The sequence below is a fragment of the Pipra filicauda genome, unplaced genomic scaffold, assembly GCF_003945595.2.
Source record: "Pipra filicauda isolate LSUMZ 115617 unplaced genomic scaffold, ASM394559v2 scaffold60_size3304689_pilon, whole genome shotgun sequence".
NCBI classification, from domain to species: Eukaryota; Metazoa; Chordata; class Aves; order Passeriformes; family Pipridae; genus Pipra; species Pipra filicauda.
In genome coordinates this window covers 1,248,965-1,274,050 of record NW_024104765.1, presented here as the reverse complement: position 1 = coordinate 1,274,050, position 25,086 = coordinate 1,248,965, and the positions used below count along the sequence as shown (strand labels likewise).

The 25,086-nt window shown below is 40.1% G+C and overlaps 1 protein-coding gene and 1 long non-coding RNA gene across 4 annotated transcripts in view; one reads left to right on the top strand and one right to left on the bottom strand.

Moving 5' to 3' along the window:
• Positions 1 to 25,086, bottom strand: part of ANKRD6 (ankyrin repeat domain 6) — an 89,159-nt gene that overhangs the window by 50,496 nt on the left and 13,577 nt on the right. The window contains exon 1 of one of the 3 annotated variants that reach the window (XM_039388123.1): positions 17,608 to 17,625. The exons of the other annotated variants lie outside the window; for them this stretch is intronic. The gene's annotated coding sequence lies outside the window, so the exon portion shown is untranslated. Of the gene's footprint in view, positions 1 to 17,607; positions 17,626 to 25,086 lie in introns of those variants that run through there. 3 annotated transcript variants of the gene reach the window in all.
• Positions 17,746 to 22,211, top strand: LOC120324621. Its single transcript, XR_005566077.1, has 3 exons — positions 17,746 to 17,930; positions 21,341 to 21,484; positions 21,586 to 22,211. It is a non-coding gene; the product is annotated as an uncharacterized LOC120324621 (long non-coding RNA).

The following is a 25,086-nucleotide window of genomic DNA, read 5'->3' as shown; positions in this document are numbered from 1 at the left end:
GCAAAGCATGTATTTCACTACCTCTGAATATAAATATGTTGAGCTCCACTATTCACCTGGTATACCTGGCAAAGTATTGTAAGTGATGTTGGAAAATACAACGAGTTATAAAACAAAGACTGATAAGGCTAGACAATGTTGATATTGATGCTGTAACTATTATTTAGATGTTAATCTTCTAAATCCAGGGGACACAGTTTTGTTTTAACAGCTGATTTGTCAACTCAACAGTATCTTAGAAAATCAGCTGTTCGCTGAAAGGTGATCTGTTTTTTCTCAATACTGAGACTGAATAAGGTGGGGGATTTACTTTTCACAATCATCATCATTGATCAAATCTTATGTTGGTAAAACTGACCTAGGTCCCTCTTGAAACACGTTTGTTTTTCTCCTAATGGTGACAAATCTCTGGTCTGCCATGCTAGAGATACAGATAATGAGCAACACTCCCAAAAAAAGGGCGAAACAGTCTTACTGAAAAGTGAGTTGCAATTAAAGCGTTCCACACAGTAGCCATAAAAAACAGACACAAAATATATAGCACATGCAGCAGCAATTTTTTTCAACCTGTCCCAGAGAAGGGAGAAAAAAGAGAGCTGGCACTGTACTTTATAATATATTTGAGGAAAGCACTCATAAAAGGAAGTGTTTAGCCATTCACAGACGGTGCTTATATTATTAAAGTCCCTCCAAGCTCCAGATGACAGCAGAAACAGATGCTCTGTTTTCCTTGAGGCACTTTTGCAAGTTCAACCCAACGAACTGGGGACATGTTGGTCCCCGGCTGTGCACCCTGCAGAGCTGCACTGTTGCACCTCACGAAGAGCTTTGTCTGAGAAAAGATGATTTGTTCGTGCAAAACTGGATAAAAAAAGGGTAGACCTAGTTGGGCTGGGTTTAACACAATCTATCAGATGGTTACTATCTGAAGAGTATTCAATAACGTGCATTATTATGGCACAATATACTGAATTTCTTTCAAGATGACTGGACTTCACTATTTGTGTAAAAATTGCTGGACTAGGTGATGTTGCAGCAGCCCTCAGTAATGGTACAAAATTGAGAGCACAGTAAAGCCCTGTCTCACACCAGGCCACAGCAGAGAGCAAGAGTCTGCCCAAAGACCCACTGTCATAGCTCATACCTGTTTTCATGCAGCAACATCCAGAGTGGGGAGATGGTAATTGGGTCTCTTTGTTCATTCAGTTTTTAATCTCTCTGTTGAGACTGACAATGGGGGAGACCATTAGTGTCAGCTCTGCTAGGACTTTCTGTTATTAAGGCTACTTAAGCTTTTCCAAGTAAATTGCATGTGTCAAACTAACAGCACATTGTGATGGGCAAAAAAAAGCCATTATACAACTGCTCTCCCTTTCTATTGATCCACCCAGGTGCAAGGGGGAAGGGAAAAGACAAAACCCTGGAGACTTCAGCCAATTCTTTGCAGTTCCCTGCTCCTCCCACTCATTATATTCCTATTTTACACTATTTACAGGCAATACATTAGAAATTCTTTCTCTTAACTGGAAGTTAATGATTGGGTATAAATGCCCTGTCAAAGCCTTGCAATAGTCTCCATGCTGGATACATCTCACCTAACTTAAACCTTATAAAGATTTGGTTTAGACTAGTTTAATTTCCTTCTACAGTCAATGGAGAAAGGGAAACACAGGATGAGTGTCCCAGGTTCTTGCTGGCCCCTTCCTCTGACCACAAAGGGACCTCACTTCTAATTTTCACATACCTCCACTCAGATGGTGAGAACCCCGTATATAACAACAAACAGGTAATCCATTAAAGAAAGTACTTTGCTATGTCAAGGATTCCATGTTCCTACAGAAAGAGCTAGAAACTGTTTCTAGGCTGACTTCTGAACTGTAATTATAGCCCTGAGCTCCCATCTGCAGGCCACGGGATTCCCAGCACCTTTTCACCACGGTTCATTTCTCCATCATTTAGTATCTTTAAAGCAGCAAAGCCATTTCTCATGCCACTTTGAGTACATCTGATCTTACCTATGCAAAACCTTAAGCAGAAAATAAGTACGATCCTTGACCCTATTATATCACAGGGAATTTACTGTTAACTTTGATGGGGTTTGGATTTTACTCCAACTCATGATACCCAGAGAGCTATAAGGCTTGTTATTGTTCATGTTACAAATGGATTTAAATCTTTAAGCTACTTTTTTGAATCTTAGAACGTTTAATTTGTGCATATTCTTGATCCGTAACATAGCACGCTGAAGAATTCTTTCTGCTAAGTGTAATGTCTGTTATTAAAATCCGTGTGGGTTCTTTTAAGTGAACAGGGATGGCCAGCCTGTGATACAACTCCAAAACAGGAATTTTAAAAAGAATGGTTCTTCTTAATTCAAGTATGTGTTCAACTAAATTATAGCATTTCTCCATTATATCTTCCTTCCTCTCTTTTGCTAGTTTCTTTAATGTCTTTCAGAAGAAAATCAAACGAGAAAGGGGAGAAATAGTAGAAGGGAAGTTTAGGCACATAGAAGCTAGTCAATTTAAAGTTATGGCTGTCAAAGGAACGTTAATTCAGCTAACTGCACAGCCACTGTAAGGCACACACATTAAAATCACATACTGTAACAGTCTACAATGCACAGACACCAGAGAACTGTTACTGTCCTTGCAGGAAAACATACCTTTATATTTATGAACGTACTGGTTTAGTTTATTTTTCTCTGTTTAAATGCTTCATGATGAACACGAGTAGCTGTGTCACTGTTCCATTAAGTACTCTGACATCTTAGCTATACGTTTCTAAGAGATTTATGCCCCTCCATCCAAAAGGGGCAAAAAGAGAGGCAAAGATGAAAAAAGGGCTCTGCAGCAGCGAGAATGAGAACAGCAGAGCTCTTTAGATAACAACAGAATGGCTAGCCTATGAAACGTCACTTATTCAGCTGTCTCTAAAATATGGGGAGTTTTAGGACCACCATGTATAGGAATTAATTAAAACAAATGACCAAATTCTTAAATTTTCCCACTAGAAGAATCTGATGTCTGCACAGCTCCACCTCTCTCCCTCACCACAATACTGGAACACAAACCACCACCATGCAGTACAGACAAGGTATGAGAAATAAAAATATGGTTTTTTTATATAAATAGGCATATCGTGAAGTTGTAAGATATCCAAGTTCCAAGAGCTGAACTTGGGTATCAGGGTGTCTTTTGGTGGGATAAGGGAAATGAGAAAATTCTTAAAAATTAAATCTTTTAGGGCCATTTTGTACATGAGGTTCTTCTTCTCTTTGGGCTAAGAACAAAGGAAGATCCATCACCTTTGACAGGGGATGGCTTGCAGCCAATTGGGATAAAGGGAAAGCCTCTTTTCAGAGAAAAGACACCTTTTTATGTAAAAATGAATCCATTAAAACTTATCTGAAAAGGGTGGGATTTTGTGAAACTATAAAATGTATGGAATTTAAACCGAAGGGGTCTTTTTCCCCGGAAACTCGGTGCGAGAAAGACCCAACACGTTGAATAAATTCTTCCTTGTTTCTTTGTTCCCTAAGTTTATGCCGTCTTTCTAAATCTAAAGAGAGGGATATTTCCCACAAAGGGACTGGGAAGCATATCCTCAGGTTGCCCAGACCCACTGTCTTCAAAGACTGCAGACACGCTTATGGAGACAGAGATAGAAGGCAATCCACACTAGGCACCTAATCTGGAGATTTTGTACATCCCTTTGGAGGAAATACTTCTCTTTCCATTTATTCAATGAGAGTCCCAGGTAGATAGGTTGGTTTAAGAGTCAAATGTCCAAATTTGCATAGCCTGATGTTTCACTAACACCTGAAAGACTTCGCAAAATGACCTATTTACTTTCTCACATTCACTAAATCAACATGTTTAAAATACATTAGCAAATACAGGAACTATTTTCCATCACCTAACATAAACTAAAATGCATACTTTCCATATACGTATGTGAGGGCAGTCAATCTTTTTGACCCATCTGTCTTTTGGATGTCGAAACCCAAATATGGGATTCAACCTTGGTGGTTCCCACTGTTCTTCCACTGCTGACCATTTCCAGTCTTCCCACAAGAATCCAGCTCAGAGCAGATGCACAGATAGATCTGGACAGGCAGGCAAGTCTGTCAGAAAGTACACCCATTGTGCTTCCAAGTGCACACCTGCTCAGTACACTGCCAGCTTCCCATCTGCGGCATGAATAAAAAGAGGAAAAGGGTTCAAAATCAGGTAACACAGCTGGATAGCTACAACTTGAATATTTGCAAAACAAAGCCAAAAATGTACCAAATACCTTCTGCTTTATTTGTTCTCTTAAGAGAAACCGACAAGCACACTATTTTGAGGTTAGTCCATCAGATCTCACTAAAATGAATAGATGTGATGATGAAAATAGTGAGTAAAAAGGTCCGCTTTTCAAAACAATATTGTCATCAGCTCCAAAAAAAACCACCAGAAGAAGGGGGAAAAAAAAGTCAGGAGTTGAAAGGAGAACATTCAAGAAAAAATATAAATGTAAGTTAAAGTATTTTTGTGGAGGTTTGTGGGTTTTTATTGACACCAATCACTTTACATGGGTTTATTAATTATGTATGCTCTGAATATACATTTTTATAATGTAGTCAACGGTCATTATTTGTTTAAGCCATTTATGCACATGAAAGAAAAACAGAAAACCTGTACCACCATTTGATATGAAGGTCTTCAACCACAACATTTGTCAAAGGTTTTACTCTAAAACTCTTACTTAATGTTTAAGGAAGCTTAACAGAGATAGAGTCTGATTCCTGGTCTCTGCTCATATGCACAGGAGGGCAATTTCCCTTTCACACCCACACAAGGATGAAGTCTCTCTTGATTGGGATGTTGTAACAGATAGCAACAGATAAATGTTTTTGCAGAATGAAAGAGAAAGAAGGAAATTAAGTATCTCTGTAGTTCTTTGTCAGACTTTTCAATTTACTGATAAGAATCAAAACAAGGTAATGATTTTAGATCCCTACAAAACCAGCATGAACTACACGAAATAAAGAAGCCAGGTACTGAGATATACTCTAGTTTTGTCCCATCTACTCAGGTCCTAAGGTTTTCAGATTGCTGCTGGGTACATAGTAATGAAGAAATTTGATTCTTTATTCAGCTGTAACATAAAACAATGCATACAATATAAAATAATAAATAAAACTTCCTTGACAAAAGAGAACCATAGGGAATTTCTGAAAGTGACTCCATAAATAAAACTCAGTGATTTAATAATAGGCAAAAAGGTCAGTAAGAGGATTTAAATGTCCATATATTTTTCACAAATTAAGGTAAAAACCATTTTATGATCATCTTGTTTGTATTAAAAACAGGAAGAAAAATACTGACTCTAAGTATTATTCATGATTATCCTATATCTGCTGTACCATCTTATCAAGAGAGAAGAAGAGCAGCAGCCAGCAGGTACCCCAGCTGTCTACAGCTGAAGTCCATGGCAGAGGAACTGGATGTGGCTGGAGCAAAGTAGCACAGTTGTAAACCCACCCCAGCTGTCCAGAAAATAATTCTGAAAATCTGCACTACCAGTCAGCTGTGCTGAAGTTTTGGCATTTAGCCCCAGGAATAAAACCTCCCACAACTGCAACAGAAAAAATACATTTCGCCCAGCTTTACACCTTCTGAAGAGAACTCGACAAGTCCTGGGCTTTTACGTACAACAGGAAGATTCCTTAGAGTTTTTTTGAGCAGCAGATTCAACTGGCATATATGTGAGGCATTGCGAGGAACTGATTTAATTATAAAAACTAATTTTACATGTGATTTAAAAATGTGAAAGCTTGGCATCTCTGGTAATGATAAGGACACAACAATTTGCAACAGAATCTAAACTTTATAGTAAAATTTGACAGTTCTGTTTTTTAACCAAAAAGATACCGTATTTTCATAAATGTCTACTCAGTACAAAGAAAAGTATTAGAAAACAGTTAATTGCTTGGTATTTTTTTTATACATCATGATTATTACTTCTCAATATTGTGCAGAGCTGTTTTTAGAGGGAATGGTATTTCAAGTACAATGGTAAAAACAGTGGTGGTTAAATAGTTTTATTCATTAATTCAAACCACCTTAAAGACTGGTTACAATACAAAAAACTCATATATAACATTTTTCTTTTTGATAGTTCACTGACTATTTGTTTTGGGGTTTAGTGCACTCAGGAGGGTTGTTTTTTTGTTTTTAACTCTAAGTACCCATTGTATGTCAAAGTATACTTCAAAGAAATCCAGTACCAGCTCCATTTTCCCCACACAACCTTAGAAACACAAGATTAGCTAATAAGGTTTTGAAATCTTTCACTTAGTCACTTCTGACATACTCAAAAAATAAAATTCGTATTAAATGGAGCACACATATAACATCTGATATGAAACAGTTAAAAGAACAACGTTCATTAAATGGGTATTTCCAGATCAATTTAAAGACCTTCAAAAATAATAAAGATCAAAACAGGAGTAGAAAGTATTTCTCAAATGAAGCTGCACATTGCACAGCAAACACCTGCACCGTCGCCACAGTCAGACACCTGTGTGTGTGTAAATATATATGCCTATGTATCTATCTCTGCATGATATATCTCTCATATCCCTCATTAGACACCTGCATCAAAATACACAAGATACGGTAATTGCTACCTGCCAAGATTTTCAAGTGAATTATAGAGACTTTACTTCCTCGCCTTGCCTCAGAGCTGACAGTTCACTGGGGATATCTTGGCAGAGAGTGGGCTCCCCTGACCCTGTGGGGTCCTGAGAGCAGTTACTCTGGTCTCTTCTTAACATCTGGGATGTCTCATGTCTTACTACCTTCCTCTTCATTTCCAGAAGCCCACAGTGCATTATTCCCCACCCTGCAACTCAGTAGACAGAAGGAGGAGAAGGAATCCTCTGTGCAGGATCATTGAAGATTATACTTAGCCCAGTTTGTTCCCAGTAATATTGGCAACAAAGAGCTGCAGCTCCACTGGGGGTAGGGAAGAAGAGTGCATTTCCCAGTGTGCATCTCCCAGTGTGCCTGATCCAGCCATAAGTAAACTAACTAATCCCCATCTGAACTACTTGAGCCCACCAAAGCAATTATTTTAGAAGACAGACAAAGACATCAGCCAGTCTGTATTATCCATATCCAGACATATCCATAAGGCTCTTGGATAAACTCTCAGATATATTTTTCCTGCCCTCACTGATAACTACCTAATGGTGGTTATGAGGGTCACCTCTCAGGGGGCGTAGGGTTGCTCGCTGGTTTGAACATCCCCAGCAGTCAGAGCCAGCAGTCTCTGGATGTGTCAGACATTCAGCACACAGAGCTGGGACTCAGTGCAATACAGTGACAGAGAGAAGGAGAATTATAGGGAAAAAAAGTAAAGATCATTAGAGGTTCCTGATAAACCTACAGCATCATAGGAGCTGCAGAGGCAAGAGATGTATGCTGCTCTGCTGTCAAAACCCTCAGTAAGACCAAGCTTTTAAGTAGGCAGAAAAGAAATTTGGTTAGAGCTGCTATTCACCAAGCCTTGGCATCACCAAAGCAAAGTACAGGAGATTAAAGACAAAGTTCAGACGTCAACTGAAATTCTGGTTTTGAACTTCAGTCCTTCCATAATATCACAAGAAAAGGGAGCAAACAACTCAGCTGCCAAAAACTTGTCTAATTAGCGGGAATTTGTTTGCTTCACATTTCTTGAATTCTTTTCTCTTTGCCAGACAATTGACTAAGAAATACTCCTTTCCTCAAAAAAGCACCCAAGCAGAATAAATAGAACAACTAATATAAACTGGCAGCTGTAAATTAATCTATACAGTAGGCGGTCTGGAAGGCTTTGTTCATTCCTACGGCTTTGTCAGCTACAAACCAGAGGAAACAAAAACAACCCCAAACACTCATGCACATCCTCAAACTGTTCATTAAACAGCAGCGCTAATACTTAATCTCGCCAGATGCTGGGATGAAACAAGCAGCACAGTCTCGGTGCACTGAAGTGTTGTTGTGCCAAACAAGAACTGTTCCAGCGCTGGCACAATTGTCTGAAAAAACAATCAGACGAACATGCACCCATACCCAAGCCAGCAAGCAAGCAAGTCAAGTTCTTCCAGCGCTGCCTAAGTTCCTTCCAAAGCTCTCACACTTCTGAAACTGGTATCATTTGAGCTTGTTACAAACAGATTACAGTTTATGTTCTGTTTTTCTAAAGGTGTCCCTTCGCCCTCAATTCCCATTTGTGCACTCATAATGCAGAATTTTGAGCGATTGTAACTATTTTTGTCATATTTACTTTCATGTCCTTGTCAATTTAAAAGAAGCTGGACCTAAGAAGAAGTTTGCATAGTAAAACACACTAATTTATCACCTCTTTCGTAACAAGAAAAAAATTACAGCTGTTCTGTAATACTTAGTACAGTGCTTTGTTATTAAGCGCTTTTTTCCCCAAGCCCATCTCAAACACGTTATTACATCTTAATAACACTGCAGCTATAGAAAAATATTTATCAAAACCTCTGATGAACAGTTTTATAACTACTTCTTCAACACTGAGCTAGGAATGAAAATGTAAACAAAGAAGGCTGACTTAAAATGTTTATTATATTCAGGTGATGATATCTGTCTCAGAGATACACTACCCAACAGAAAAATGTATTGCTCTATTCGACATAAATAGAACAATATATTCATTTGAAGTACTCAGATCTGGATCCTCCTGGGTTTTTCAAAGGAAAAGGCAATGTCAGTAAAAGCAATTTGTTTTTTTTAAACTCTCTCTTGATTTATGGTGTCATATGGAAAAAAAATCATTATATATAGCTGTTCATATTACATACTGCAGTATGCAAATATCATGGAGAAAAGCAATCAAAATAAATCACAGTCTTCTCCTTCACTGCCATTTAAATGTATTTCATCCAGGAAAGTAACCTCTAGCTGATTACTTGCAGCAGCAGCATCAGTAAGAGAGTGTCACAGCTCATTTGGCAGAGCTGCAAGAATGAAGCTCATTCTGTGCTGGAGACGTACCTCCATAAACAAAGTGAACAGGTGCTTCTGAAAATACCCCCTTTATGAGATCTGACTTTTGGTTTCTTGATCTGTAGCACCGCTACCAAAGAAAGTCGACAGTTTCAGGTACCCACCTAACAATGCATTAAAAAAAATTAATACTGAAACTGAGTTATTAACCAGATCAGTTCATACAGCAGTAAAATAAATTTCTTAGGGAACTGCTGTGATGAAAAAGCTTTACTATGCTAAAACATAAAAAAAGAGAAGTAAAACCAACTGAAAGATAAAGGAAGTCATGTTATGGTCACTTCCACTTTATGATTTGGGGCGAATCCAGTACATTTTGGAGGCAGAACACAGCCAAGGCAGTAGACAGACAAACATCATTCACTGAGAAAGCACTCACACAGCACCTGTACAAGAACATTTGTCTCATTCATGTTCATTTCACCTGAACTCATCTTTATCCTTACTTCTGTCAGATACTTGAATCACAAAAGCACAAGACCACCAAGGCTGACTGACTGTGAAGACCAACAAGGTGAGAAAAGTGAAGCTTTCCTTACATTCAGAATATATTTCTATATATATCAATTTGATATATGTATTTGATACCTTTATATATATCAAATATGTTTCTATATGTATGTTTTAATTCACATTACTTTCTACACTCTACATTATGGTTTATAAACACCTAAGGGGAGTTTTCCCTTCTTCTGTTCTGTAACACCACCTACCACACCGGACCTGGTAACCCTGCTCTAGGCACCCTTGGCACATAGCCCTATAGCCAGGCTCTAGCCAGTTCCAAACCCTGCAGTCCCAAGCTTCAGCATCTCTGCCCTGGGGTAAGGCACTGGTCTCTCCACCAACACTGCACACAATCTGCTCTCCATCACAGAAGAAAGCTTCTGCTCCCCATCAAATCCCCTTCAGCAACAGCTGGACCTGAGATGTCTCTCCCCTGAGCAACTCCCGTCTCTCTTTGCAGTTCATCCACACTGTCCTGGCACATGCGTCCAAGAGAGCTTGTTGTTGGCTTGGCTTTGCACCACACGTCTTGCTCTTGTGCTCCCACCCAGGCTGAAGGGAACTGAGGCAAGCCCCAAATGCTAGCCCTGGTGTGACCAGCAGCAGCTCAGCTGGGAGGTAGCGGGGAGAGGACAGCGGAAGAGCACTCATGGAACCCTAACCCTAGGTGAACTGATGCATATATTCATGCTGCCTGCATCTGGAAAGACTACATCACTAAAAAGTGGAGAAAACCCTGGGTGTAAGTGCTAAAAGGGTTACAGTAAATTATCAACATACCCATTCATATCTCTGTATACCGTGCAATTCCTTATGGAAAGGATTATGTCCCCAGGGCACCGTGCTCTGGCCAAAACACACCCCCACACCTCTCCTTGGAGCACCTCCCTGGATAATCCCCAGCAAATAAATATTACCCCTGCTGACATGGTGCTGTCAAGTGCTAACGTTAACAGCAGTTTGCAGGAGCAAAACCACTTCCAACCTTCAGAGGAAAAAAACCCCCACAACGCCAGGCCACCACATCCCTTCACTGAAACATAAACACAAAACAAAATTATGTATGAACAGCAACTGTGCTCAGTTGATGTATGTGTGTGTGCACATACATGCATGCATATGCACATATATTGGGCTTCTACTAGCAGCTGCAGAAGGCAAATACAATCCCAGCCTAATCCCCTCTCCACGTGGGAAAACAGCTCCTTTTACTAGCTGAATGCATGCTATATATTTTCTTTATCTATGTGTATCATCAGGCATTCTTTTCTCCGTGTCATGAATGAATTGGGGAAGAGTCACTGATTTCTAATGAGGAAGAGCAGAAAGGCAGGGTGACAATAAAAGGATCCTGTATTAATCAAATGTCCAGCCCAGACAGCGATACCAAGGCCTCAATCTCTATCTGGAAGAAGTGTTGCTTAAAGCTTTCACTCAAAGAGAAAAGATTTCACATGGCAGGTGCTGCACTTGCTGTAGCAGTGTAAAACTCCATTATGGCAGATATCTGGGGAACATTAGAAGAGAAAGAGGGCAAAGAAGAAAGGAGAAAGGAAACAATACAGGCAGCAGCCTCGATGCAGAGGGAAGTGAGAAGGAATGGGATTTCTTGCTGAATTCTCACATTATTATGCATTAATAAATTTAAACACACAAAACAACACAGTGAGCCAGTGCACTTGTAAGCAACTCAGATGAGGTCACATTTTGTTCCGGCACTGCTCCCCGCATGACCAGTGGTATCCATGCAGGACAGAGACAGAGCACCACAAAGCACAAGCCCGCCTGGTTCCAAGGTGCAGTTTTGTCTTCACACTCCCCGTCTTGCGATCCTGCTCTCATCTCTTCCCGAAAGGATGTTCCTGCCTCTTCGCTCAAGCATCATAAGCCTCTTCTTTGCCCATCCAAAATCACATAGGTACAGCTGGTACAAAACTCTTTTCTGTGCTGCTCATGTAATCTGGAAGAGCCTCTGTATGCCTCCCTGTCAACTCATCTCAAAATGAAGGAGAAAATGTGCCTTGCCTTTCTTGCCTGAGCTTCTTAATATCTCTTTGTAACAGTATTACTTAAATCAGTGAAGTCTTTTGGCATAAAAATTGTGTGAAAGACTTAAAAATGACCTGCCACAGAAAAACTACCCTCTGCCTTAATGCAATATTAAAATACTCTTTAATGCAATATTAAAATACTCCTTTAGGTAAGGAGAAGGAAAGCTTCTGTTTATTACTTATATTAGAAATTTGTGTCTTGCCTCTCCTGGGATGTCTCATGAATAACTGGAAAGGTCATGTCAGAGGAATAAGTATCACTGAAAACCTGCCAAAGGAAAGGAAAAATCCTTTTTGTTCCTTTGTTTGTTTTTGGATTATATTCAGGAAGATGCATCACTTCAGTACAATTGCCAAAGTGTTTCCTGCGTCATACCAGTGTGCAGCCTAGAGCTGGATCAACTCCAATCCTAACCGTGCTGGTCCTTCATGGAGACTTACAACACATTCAGAGAAGACTTCAGTGTTTGAAACACTGCTATGGTGAAAAGTAAAACAATCAAGACAAACAGCAGACCCTTTCAGGCTTGCGGCATGCAACACTGAAATAAAAGAATATATAGTCATCTTCTTTCATTCACAGATGAACTACAAGCAAACAAAGTGGTGGGGCATGATTCCTAGACCTGGCGAGGTCTTTGCAGAGCCTAATTTTTCCAATTACCAGCTTCATAAAAACACACAAGTAACAGTGACATTTACATCTCACAGGCTAATCTAAGACCTACACAAATTTACAGCTCTTCAGCTCAAAGCACCATGACTTCAGGATATTCACCACCCACCCGTACTAAACATATCCCACACTTTCCACTGTTTTGCCTGAATCGGTCATCCTTCTTTCATCACCCTTCCCTAAAAGCAACTACTGTTTTCATTTAAAATATAAACAATGCTTCTTAACTATTTTAGAGAAAACTTTAATGAGTCATGTTTACATCTCCAAAATAATGTTGCGATTATTCGATTCTCATACAATATATAAATATTTGTCTTAACTCTCTAGGTCAGATACTCTTCCGAAGTCATGCCATGGTTTACAAAAAAAACACATTATCTGCAGCTACAGCAGCAGTAGAGTAACATCAGGAAAAATCACCAGAAAGTTCTGCTGAAGATATAAACATTTATTATATGAATATAGTCTGATTAAACATTCAGCAACAACTACGCTGCAGCAAAAGAACTGTTCCATCCTCAGAAATGAACACAAACATTCATTTATGAAACTCAGGAAATCAAACAGGTTATTGTTATCTTGTCTAGAGAAAGTCTATAACTAACATGTTACAGACAACAATTTGTAGAGAAAAACAATTTCTGTTCTGAATTTTTCAGAAGTTATTCCCAAATATAAAGAAATATTATTTCTTTATTCTAAAGAAAAAAAAATCCCAGAAATTATTTCAGACACACCCCTGAATATGTGTGCTGCACCAACACTACTTGCAGGACATGCTCTGAAGTCCTCCAAATGGGTGTGTTTGCAAGACATCTGCTGCTGGAGATGCATCTTTCCTTGTTCCCTCTTTCAAGGGCTGCTCATCCATAAAAGCAACTATCTTAAGCATAAATCCATTAAGGTATCAATATACAGAGAGAGTTTTAGAAATGGAAGGCTGGCATTTTCTTTTCCAGTACAGTCTTGGGAATAAAAAGAAAACAGAATAAAAAGGCATGAACTTGACCATATGGCAGTGGAATATGAAGGTCCTCCCAGGAGGAATGGAGTGATGTGGGAGTGTGCCAAGAGAGGCTGCGGATGGGGAGGGAGGAGGGCACAGACAGGGTGAACGCTTGCTCTCCTGATGGAGTAATGAAGGGACCCTCCTCTTAAAGGACTGGCAAGCTGGATATCACACGTGAAATGACGGTGAGCTGATCACTGACATGCAAGGATCTTGGGATGACAATAAGGTTAGTGAAACATTAGCTCAATAACCAGCCATAGTGAAAGCACTGGGAATCAACTGGTCCAAGCAGTAGAAGCTGCTGGGCAAAAAACCAAAAGAGGTCCTCAAAATGCCATTGAATAAACACATGATCCATAAAACAGTCTATATATCAAATCTTGCATGAGATTCTGGCCTCCCTGCCCAAAAAGGAGACAGCAGTTCACATATAAGGGTTGTCAAGATGAATCAGAAATCCTCAGAAAGAAACAGAGGAAACTTTGCAGGGAGGTGGCATGGGGCAGGCACAATGTAGATGGCACATGGATGGACTATTCATTGCCCTTTCTAAATAAAAATCAGAGGAAGCTGGGAGAAACCAGTTTAAGAACAAGCAAGAGGAGAGCAACAGTTCTGCAACTCCTTGTCAAAGGATGTTGTAGATGCTCAAAGTTCATATGGAGTCAAGGGAGGGTTAGTTTTTCTTCTTTCTTTTTCTCTTCCCTAGCCATATACTTCTGGCCGCTGTGTAAGGCAGGGAGGAAGAGCTTTTGGTCCAGCTAAGCCCGTATAGCCATTCATTTTCCTACCTTGTCTAGTTACAACAAAGAAAGTCCACAAGAGAAAATAAGGGGGAGGTTGGGACATTTTGGAACATCATCTCAATTAAAATGCTCAACCAATGTCTCTACACCTGTTTAGGTTCACATTTATAAACTCACTGAGAAGAGAGAAGACACAAAGTCTACAAAAGAAGGTTAAGATTGTCATTGAAGAGGTGGAAAGAAGAAAAAACTAAAAGAATTGCAAACTGCTGTCCTGCCTTTACTATCCAGGAATACACTGCCAAACAGTCATAAAGAGAATACAAGAATGGCAATAAAAACCCCACCAAAACCTGAAACAAGGAGTTTCCAACAGAAGTTTGAAACTGACTCTTTAACTCAAGATTAACAGTGTAAAAAAAATCATTAATGTTTCTGAAATACAGGTTTCCATTAAGCCTAAGGCAAAAACTCTGCATCTCAGCACGAAGCAAGTCAGCCTCTTTGTACAGGCTATACAAATAAATACGTAAAAATAAGGGGTGTGTTTATTTTAGTAATATTATCCAGGATCAGCATACTGACCAATCACAATGAATCATTACACATGTTCTAGGAAAACATCATATTGGAAAAAAAAAAAATTAAAAGCAGTACAAAACATTACTGATTTGCTTTCTGAAGACTTATTTAGGATACATTATCAAATTGTCCATGTGACAAAGATTTCTGCTGGCCAAAAGGCACCTCCAATTTCCCCAAGCTTCAGCCACTTATTTTCAGGAAGAAAGGAACACTGTGAGAATGTCCTGAAAATTGGCTTTGTTTGCTCAGTCTTCTACTTTGAATGGAGCAGAGGTTCATAGGCAATGTAATAACAGAAATGACTAATGGTACTCAAACTAACATATGCCTCTATTTTTATACTGTCCTCCATTCTTCTGCCAGATGCTTCTCTTCTTTCATTTCATCTGCTTAATGAAGCTCAGCTATTTAGGACCCAGTGCTTTGATTTCAGAAAATTACGTAAGATACTTTACAAAAATACATTATCATTATTATTAAGAAGATGACTGCCTGCCTCAAATTTTAAAAAAAATGTAACACGTAGTTTATCTGTTCAAAAAAGTATTCAGTGGTGCCAATATCTCAAGCTTCCAAAGGCTGAAACCAGACACAAATCTCCAGCCAGCAAACTGACCACCTGAATTAAAACAAGCACTTACCGCAGATATGGTCATACACATGGAAGTGTATGTGATATTTTGTCCCCATTTGGGTGGTGGCAGTTTTTTTGCACTGACAAAGAGATGACAATGTAATACAGATGACTGAACAGTCTGCAGGTCTGGATGTTTATCTAGGATCCCAGTGTACAGGATTCCAGATCTGTGGATGGTTTCATCATCCTGGGATCCCTCTAAGCCTAGCAACTCTCAATCTGTTATTTTTCTCACTGATAATGAATTAGTACACTTGCAATACCCCCTGAAACCTCTTTATTGTCTCATCATACACAATTAATTTAAATTGCTAACTTGCATGACCTTATCATATACCCTGTTACATGACTAATTTTTAATTTGCCTTAATTGAAACACCAAGGAAGGAATATAAAAGTTAAAAAGCAACATAAACCATTTCAAACTCATATTTATTACTACTCTCAAGGGTGCAATTCATCTACCTTGAGGCAGCCAAAAAAGAGTGGAAGGTCTCATTGGGATGTTTTTCTGGACCAGTAAGGACCACTGTGATAAAAGCAGAGCACAGCAGTCACAGAATGTTGCTTCTCTGGGTAGAGAAGGAGTTACAGAACAGATTCAACCTCCACAAGGAATCCTCACAACCCACCATCTGTCTTATATAGAAGATGGTACCACCACTTCCAAACAGAAGTGAAGAGGCAAGGCTGGAAGTAACTCACAGCTGTAGGTGCTCAGGATCAACGCCAGGAGTTGCTGTTAACCTTGCAGGGTAAAAGGAGTCTTAAAACTGAAGCACAGCTCCCACTGCACACACAAAAGCAGCTGCACTGCCCTGTCCAATCACTCTTGGAATGACTGACGTCCTGACAAGATCTCACTGCTTCACCTGTGAAGCTGAATATCCAGTATAAATACCCAGTATAAACCTTTTGGTGTAAACATCCCTGCTGTTTTTATCTGAATGGTTACATTTTCACCACTGTCATCACCTTCACTAGATGCTCACTGCTCAAAAGCTCAGTCAAGGGAGAAGGACAAAAACATGGCAATGATGTAAAGGCAGCTATGAAATGATTACTAGAGATGAAATCAATAGCAGTGTGGTTGTTGGGAGATCAGCAATACATTTGAAAGCTACTGAGACAAAAGTGGTTTCATCTTCAATCAACCTGGTGTACGAGGACCTGATTTAGTTCTCTTCAGGTTTTTAAAGCACTGTTCTAACTAACATCCAAAGTGTACAGCTTCCACAGACCTCCAGCCATCACTTCCAAACTCAACTATTACGTGATATGAAGTTAGAAAATCTTAATCAGCACATATACTGGAAAAATATGAGAAGACTTTGTCACTTTTAATATAAATTCATTTGTACAATGACTGTAGCAATAATTCAGTTTTAGGGCTTATGTTGCATGTATTCTACTTTCCAGAAGAAACACGAGATACTAGTGGGTCAAAGGATTGTTTCATATGGGAATATAATTACATCCAATGGTGGGTTGAACTCTCCTTCAGCAAGGGAATATTTGCAGTAACCCTTTTTTAAATACCTATAAACAATTTGATAGAAGAAAAAAGGTCACACATCTTTCGCAGAGAGAATGGTAGGCTCCTACTGCTATTAACTCATTTTGAGACTGCTTTAATGGCTCAACTGTCCAAGACAGCCACTGGCAGTGTCTTATTTTAAATATACTGTTGTGAGAGAAGCTCCAAAAAGAAACTGATCTTTAAAGATAGGAGAATTAAGCTAGTTTTCCATGTAGGCTATATATGTTCTCTTTGTCAGAGACTCTTACTGTCCATTAATATGCACAGTTAATATTACTTCCAAAGAACAATGCGTTCGGGGGATAACATATAGGATAACATGTTTCACGGGACACATTTTCAAAAATGAAGAAAGCATATTATGGTTATTGAATTTGCCCACAAAATGAGGGATGTGTCTTTCAGGAAGCAGTTCTGAAACAACAATTTCATCAGTCCTGCTTTATTAGTCTTCCCGCCAGAAAAGACAACACTGTAATCAGTGCTGGCTCACTTGGAGTACAACAGAATGTGAAACAGAAGCAGCAGGAATATCTACATCAGATGATCTGAGCAGTATACTAAAAGCACATTCGGTAGTGAAACCTCAGCTTCCATGAGAAGCCAGGAACAAAGTCAGGAACAATCCTGATCACTTCATATGACAACAAATCTGCCCATACTTCCTTTGGGGAAAAATGTCCTCTAAATTTGGATCTTTAGGAGACTCTGTACAGGTTTTCACATCTATTTGGTTCGCCAATTCAGACATTTCCACCTGTTGTGAGACCCAACTCCACATTCACCTCTGTTTGAGCAGTAGGCATCATTCCTCCTCAGGAGGTGTGGTAGTTTAGTCTGGGCCTTCCTTGGTGATCAGTTTGTAACCAAGGAAGTGCCCAGATTTACCCGGTATTCCCTATGATTTTTACGTAAGCCAGGCTATAAGAAGAAAGGAGGAGAGGCCTTCGCCCCCTCTTTCGTTCCGGTGGCTTGGGGGTGTGGGTTTTCCCTGCTGTTGAGTCTGTCGCGTTTGGGGAGTGAGGCCTGGTAAGGCCTTGTCGACCTTGGGAGACGGAGGTTGCCGGCGATCGTTCCATCGTGACATTCTGTTGTCCCGAGGAGAGTAGTAAGATATTCTTTTGCTAATTCTTTTAGTTGCTAGATTTTGGGCTATTGATCGTGTATATTTTATTTTGTTTGTGTTCCTTTTTCCCTTCCCCCTTCCCTTTCCCTTTTGAAGTTGTATATATATTTCAATTGTATATAACTGTAATATAAGTGTAAATATATTTTTATATATTGCTTTATCTGTCTCTCTCTTGTTTCGATTCTCTTGGGTTTTTTTTCCCTCTTCTCCCTGAGGTTTGGGGGGGGGGAACTTCTTGTGGTAAGGTTTGGAGACTTGGCAGGGAGCCAGCTCCAAACCATATCAGGAAGTCAAGAGGGACCTAACTCACTACATCATCCACATCGACTTGCAGTCCCTGGAAAGGCCCGTGGCTGCACAGATGGTGCCACACAAAGCATTCCCAACCTGCCTTCCCTTCCTGCATAGGGACTGAGTAAGACAGAAACCATTCTTACAGCTACAGACCTCCCTGAAATAGAAAACATCAAACACCTGGTAATGACCACTCCACCAGCTCTCTTGCAACACTATCATATTACATTTTGACTGTCATACAATAAAGAGCCCTCTGTCTTCATTAAATGAATGAGGAAGTGGCAAGCTGGGGTTAGGGAGAGGAGGGCAGCAATGACAGAGCTAGCAAGCCTGCAAAACATGTTCAGTCCTGATGCTACAGCTTGGAGATTTGTAGCGACAACACTAGGCAACAGCACAATCCTTTAACAAAACAAAAACAAAACACCCAACCCCCAAACCTTTAGATTGGGTAGAAAATCCCTCCCCTCCATGCCAGTCTGCAGGATGTGTAATATACAGCCGCAAATTTTCTTGGGCACATGCACGCTGCAATTTTCACAATATTCAGTATTTTCTGCCTTCAATCAATAGTTTCTATGATCTCATAAGAAAGAAGGAAAGGTCTGAAGAGAACTAAGGATACCAGCTCCATCTTTCCTTAAGAACAAAGCCTCACCTTTACAGTAATGTTAAAGGGTTAAGACTGAGGGAGTACCTTTGCTGGGAGTAGAGACTGTTGCCTGCTGGCACAAGAGAAAAGAGTATCTCAGCACACTTGCAGGGAACCATGTGTCTAAAGCTCTGTTTTCTGCAGGGATCTGCTGTCTGCTTCCAAAGAGGGCAGTGCTTTTAGCTTCCCAGCTAAAAGAACAGACTTCATAATGAATTCTCTCAAATAAGCAAAAGAAGCAATCATGATTTATGACAGGATTCATTCCCTTAAAGATGCTTTATGCCTGTCCTATCAGCTTTTGCAGGTCGGAGGACAAAACTGATCACAAAAAGCACTCTGAAAAGAAGACTGTGCTTGTCTTCTCCCCCCCCCCCCATCAGTCAGCAAGGTTTTACACAGAAAACCATTAGGTTAGAAAGCAGGAGCAAGATCCCCATATACTACTCACTCATCTGTGATGCCTGAGTCTGGCAGACCTCTACTGTCTCCGTAAATACGGGGAGCTGGGGAGCTCTTCAGAAGGACTGTGTTCCTGGGGCACCCTGCCACAACAAAAGCACCAGGGAGAGCAGAGAGCACATCTGACATCTTCAGTCTACAGGGAGAAGGGAATAGGCATCAGCGCGCCTCTGCATCAGGTGCTGCTGGTGGCATGGGCTATTGGGGTGCTACCCCACAGGCATGGGAAGGAGAGGCTGCCTTGCTCTTGGAACTTCTTGCACCCTCTTCTGTTTTCTCTCCTTTCTTGCTTGGTGATGGAGAGAAAAGGAGGCAAGTAGTCCCATCTAGCCACCCATCTTGCTATGCTCCTCAACAAGCACCCTGCCAGGACATTCCCCCAGCACTGAAAAGATTTGGATGTTTGCCACTGATTTCCAAGGTCTCCCCCTGAAATCTGAAGGCATACCGGCTGCTGCAACTGTTCTGAACAAGCAGCACAGAGAGGCAGCACAGTCTTCCCAGCCAAACTCCTTGTCCAAAATAAAGAAGGGAAACACAGAACTCGGGTGCAGCATGGAAAGCAGCAGCCTACCTCTCAAGTTAGATATTTTGTCCAGAAGATTTTTGTATAACATAAGCATTAGAGTCTTCTAAACAGCTCTCCCAGACAAGAGCGGCTGCCAAGTCAACACATCAGCAGCCAACGCAAAAAGCTGGAAGCAATCTGTGGAGACAGGGCAGCTCCCTTGAAGCTGGAGACTGATGGCTCTGGCAGCAATGCTGAAAGGATGCTGCAGTTTCTGCTGCAGCAGAGCTCCATGCTTCAATTTGGAGAGAATGGACATTGCAAACGGACACAATAGGAGCTCCTGCAATTATTGAAGGGGTAAAATGACTGAACTATTTAAAGACACTTCTCTCTCTCAAAGTGTTTAAGTTAACAAACGCCACAGGAATTTCAAATAATGGATTCATTAATTTCAAAAATGTTTGTGTGATACCCTGTCAGACCTAATGAAGAACTAAAGTTTTGGAGACAAGTCTATGAGACTCAGTTCTGCTAACTGTGAGCAAGGACTCCTGTCAAACTGCAAGGCAGTTCCTCCATTACACCAAATGCCCCTTCTTGAAGTGACAGCTCACACATTATGTTTACGTATTATTATTACCTCTTAGTAATTAAATACTACCATCTGAGCTGTGCTGGCTAATTTTACCAAGGTATACTCCTGGGACACAGCTGCTGCAGCCCTGACATACACTGCATGTCACCTTAAGTTAGAAACTGCCACAGTTCTCCTGCTGTTACTACAGGAAAACTCTTAAGCATGTTATATAAAGCAGGGGGAAAAAAAAGCATGTTTGGGATTCTGACATTGGGATAAAATACACATGCGATCCAAATTCACCTTGCAGGAACCTCCAAGTTGAAGTATCAATGAACAAAACAAATTTTAGGATAACAAAACTGTTGCAAAATAGTTTTGAACTGAAAAAAAAACATTCAATCTAAAGAGAGATTTATTCCAAGGAAATGGGAGTCAGTAAGACCTGAATGTCGTTTAAAAAAATTTGGTTTCAAAACTGAAAGTTTAATTATCATCTCTCAGCTTGGATCAGTAAGTTCAAAATCAAACTTCCAATGTAAATTTAAATTTTCCAAAACTGAGTAGTTTTAGAAGTGAAGTAATACCAGATTTAACAAAGTGAATCAACTCCCTTTGAATTTTCCCCCACCCGCTGCCCTCACTGTCAAAGCAATTCATCCCTCTGGTAATTCAGGTAAGCTAGAGGGAAGTGTTGCAGGACAACACTTAACATCTCCTCCTCTCCCCTGCAATTCAAAAGAAGGGAATGAAAGTCTTGGTAATGGAGAAACATTCTCTGAATGAAAAGGTTCAATTTTACAAGATTCATCACAAAGTCCCTTATTCATCAGCAGCCTTGGCACTCTTACTCTTCTACCTCACACAGACATTTCTGGAATGTGTTTCAGGCTACTGAGGAGGGAAAAAAAAAAGGTAGTTCAGCAGGAAGTTGCAGAGGCTAAAGAAATGAAGACTCTGAAATCGATCCTGCTCCTGTCCTACAAAGCACAATTTCTGCCAGAAGCATCAAGCAGAGCAGGACCGTCCCCTTGGTGAGTAGAGTTTTCTTTTTACCTTTTCTTCTTTTGTACCTCCACTAACATTGACAAACTATTTACATATGAGAACAATACTTGCAATTTTGCATCAACAGACTTGGAGCTGTTTTCTTATAAGGCATCTGAGATTTTATATGAACTAGATTTGGAGATTGAGAACTACAGATCTGTATTTTCATCTCGGAAAAGTTCTACTTGAAAAGATTCCTCCCTGCTAGACTGCATGATGGTTTACTAACAGACCTGCTTGGATAAGGATACACAGGAATTCACTTCAGAAGCTGCAGGAGGTTTTACCACCATTTTTATTGCTCTTGCTTGCTCTGATCCAAAGCTGACAAAAACCCATTAAGAGATTGAAACAAAGTGTGTGGAACCAGCATGAGCAAGAAATGTCCTAATTGAGTACTGGACCTGGCATCCAGGCAACCTTTGCAACAGACTACCAGTCTCCTCTCAAAGAATACCTTCTCTGCACTTCCAGAAGGCAGTTCTGCTCTGGATCAGATGAGGGACAAAAATCTCATTATTTCATTCCCTGGATTTAAACTCCTGTGAATTGACCATCAGTAGTGTAGTGCAAACAAACTTTCCCAGAGATCTAACCCCTCGGTATAGTACTACAGCGATAAGTATTAAAATGAGGAGACAAAAATCCTGAAACATTGGTTTTTTTTGAGATTTATGTGCAGTGTAAAGTCATGCAACAGAATACAATAAAAGCAACTGATGTACCAAAAATTATCCTAGTTTTGATGAATGTGTCAATTTTGGAGTGCAATGAGAAACCTAAGGAACTTGTTTGCCCTGAGTTAATATAACACTAAGGAGAAGGAGTTAATATAACACTAAAGCTGCAAAGGAAATCATAGTGAGTGCAGGAACTGCCAGGATTAGTCAACTGTTGTTCCCAATGGTGTGAGCCTGCCCTTGGGTTCCAGGTCACGGCTTCCACACAAAAGTACACTCTTACCTCTCCAGCGCCCTGCCCAGTCACTGCTTGTCCTGTGCACCACACAAGGCATGTCTTCCACAGGGTAGCAAATACACGATGATGTCCTTAAAGTTTACACCACAGCATGCTCTTCTTATGGTTTTTCATGTTTAATTTCCTTTTCAAATAAAAGCTACAGAAAACCAAGTATCCAGCAGCATCCCAGGCTTCTGCATTCCCTCATACTACTTGCCCATGCTAATGATCCACAGGACTCGTATCCAGGGCGTTTAAAACCACAGTATACGCCTCCTCCAGTACTTGAACTACAGGAATAAACTCTGGAAGAAACAGGAATACAAGGCAGTAGAAGCAGACTGGTTAGTGGTGAGGAACAGAGTCAGCTTCTTGCCAAGGACTTACACAAATATACATAAGACATGAGAGGAATGTTGGGAGTCAAGCTTTTTTTTTTCTTTTTTGGAGGGGGGAAGGAGAGGGAGGTGTTACTGAACAGTGAGAAATTATGTCTAGTGGCTGAGTGCAGCATAAATGAGAACAGGTTTGGCACTTTCTGAAAGGCAGTGTAGATGCTGATAAGACTTAGAGCACCTGTTGTAACTGGTGACCTCAGTATGGGCTGGAGTGGGTTTCTATACCTGTAAACATCATTATGAGTTGTGATTACAAATTATGAACTTAAATAATGCAGAATGACTGCTCCTGCCTTATTTCTGTGGCTGTAATGTAAAGTCTTGTTCAAAAACAAAGAAAGAAATGCATACATTAACACAGTTGGGTTGATGAAAGGAAACCAAAAGCAAAGACCTGCTGCCTTGTTTGTCTCAAGTTACAAAAACCTTCTTAGAACAATGCAGCAAACTGCTAAAAGATTTTCAGCTTTATTTCTCAAAGACAAGTCACAGGAAAATTTTCCAGGAAATATCCAATGCTGAGGCCCTGAATGTTTATTTCTTTTATTTCAAATTTAGAACAGAGACTTCTAGTCCTTTACCTTTCCACTGCCCCTCTCAAACTGTGTTGCATTTAAGCAAAGAAAGTCTGTACTTGTAAGTGGAAAACAGGCAAACATTTGGTTATATCATTTGCATCTGCAAAAGTTAAGCTGTTACCACCATAAAGTCAAAGGCAAACATTTTAAGAGGTAAGAGGATACTGTTTCAATTATTATTTTTTTCTTTTCTTCATAAATCAAGCAAGGAATTCCAAAGCAATTCTCATTAAAAATGCCCCTCGGGTTCTCTGAAGACATATGCCGGCATTCCAGTAAGATTTTTACAATTGCAGATTTTGAGGAAAGAAGGGGGGGGTTACTCTTGAGAAAAAGTATGCGCTGGGACAGACTGCACAACAATGACAGCAGCAGAGTTTTGGTAAAAGATCTTTGCTTCATCAAAACATACTGGGCTGAATATATCAGTAGGACACATTTGCTGACCCAGATGCTACAAGCTCAGAATCCAGGAATAAGGTTAGTTTATGCAATACACACTTATTTCTGAAGACAGTCCCAGCACTGGGTGAACAACGTTGCCAAAGAAGTTTGAAGAAATATCTGCAAAAGGCCTTCTGCTGCTCTGACCCATTTCAAACCACGCCCACTCTGGTTGCACCTTCGGCATGAAATCAGCAAATCTGAAATCGTTTGCCAAGGTTTCAGTCACTTCCAACTCCTTCACATCCAAATACTTCAGATACCAAGTCTTAAGTCACATCTAAACCACAAAAACCATATGTTCCGTGTAGAATTACTTCTTGAGGCAAATGTCTTTCCTACCCCACTCCAGCTCCATCCTTCTCAGCTATGCTTATGCATCAATCAGTCTGTTAAATCAAGCTGTGCACCCATTTTTTGCAGTTTTTATGAATTGTACAGTGTATGATCCTGTCTAATGGAACACTGTTTATTGCAAAACTTGCAATGATTTTTCAACCCAAAAGAGATTAAAGTATCCCTCTTAAGCACTACAGACATGGGTGCATGAATTCCTTTTAAGATACAGAACAATCAAACATACATTTACATATGTAACACCAATACAAAACACTGCAAAGAAACTTAGCAGTTCAGGCAACTGGTTCTAGGTGGCTCTGCCCTAGGCAAGGGGTTGGACACGATGACCTCCAGAGGTCCAACCCCAATCACTCTGTCATTCTGTGATACATCTAAAATATATTCAGTGACTTACGCAACACAGATTAATGATTCTTGGTTAAGTGTATCAATATGAATAAACCAGGTAGCTATGTTAAAAATCAAAAATTTGTAAAAATGTATTCAAACACTTATTCTCATAACAAAAGAAAGACACAGTCACCAGATAAACAAGGACCAGTCCAGAATGTTCCACACATGTAGCGTTAACCACTTCCCTCCCTCAATTCATCCGGAGCTGTTTAACTATTGAAGAAGAAACAGTACAGCAGCAATGTTCTACTTGTCCTGGTTTTGGCTGGGATAGAGCTAATTTTCTTTGTAGCTGGTTCAATGCTGTGTTTTGGATTCAGCGGGAGAATCTATAACAAACTGATGTTTTGGGTGTGGCTCAGTAGTACTTACTCTAAGTCAAGGACTTTCTGGTGCCTCATGCTCTGCCAGTGAAGAGGGAGCATGGCCAGGACAGCTGACCTGAAATTGGCT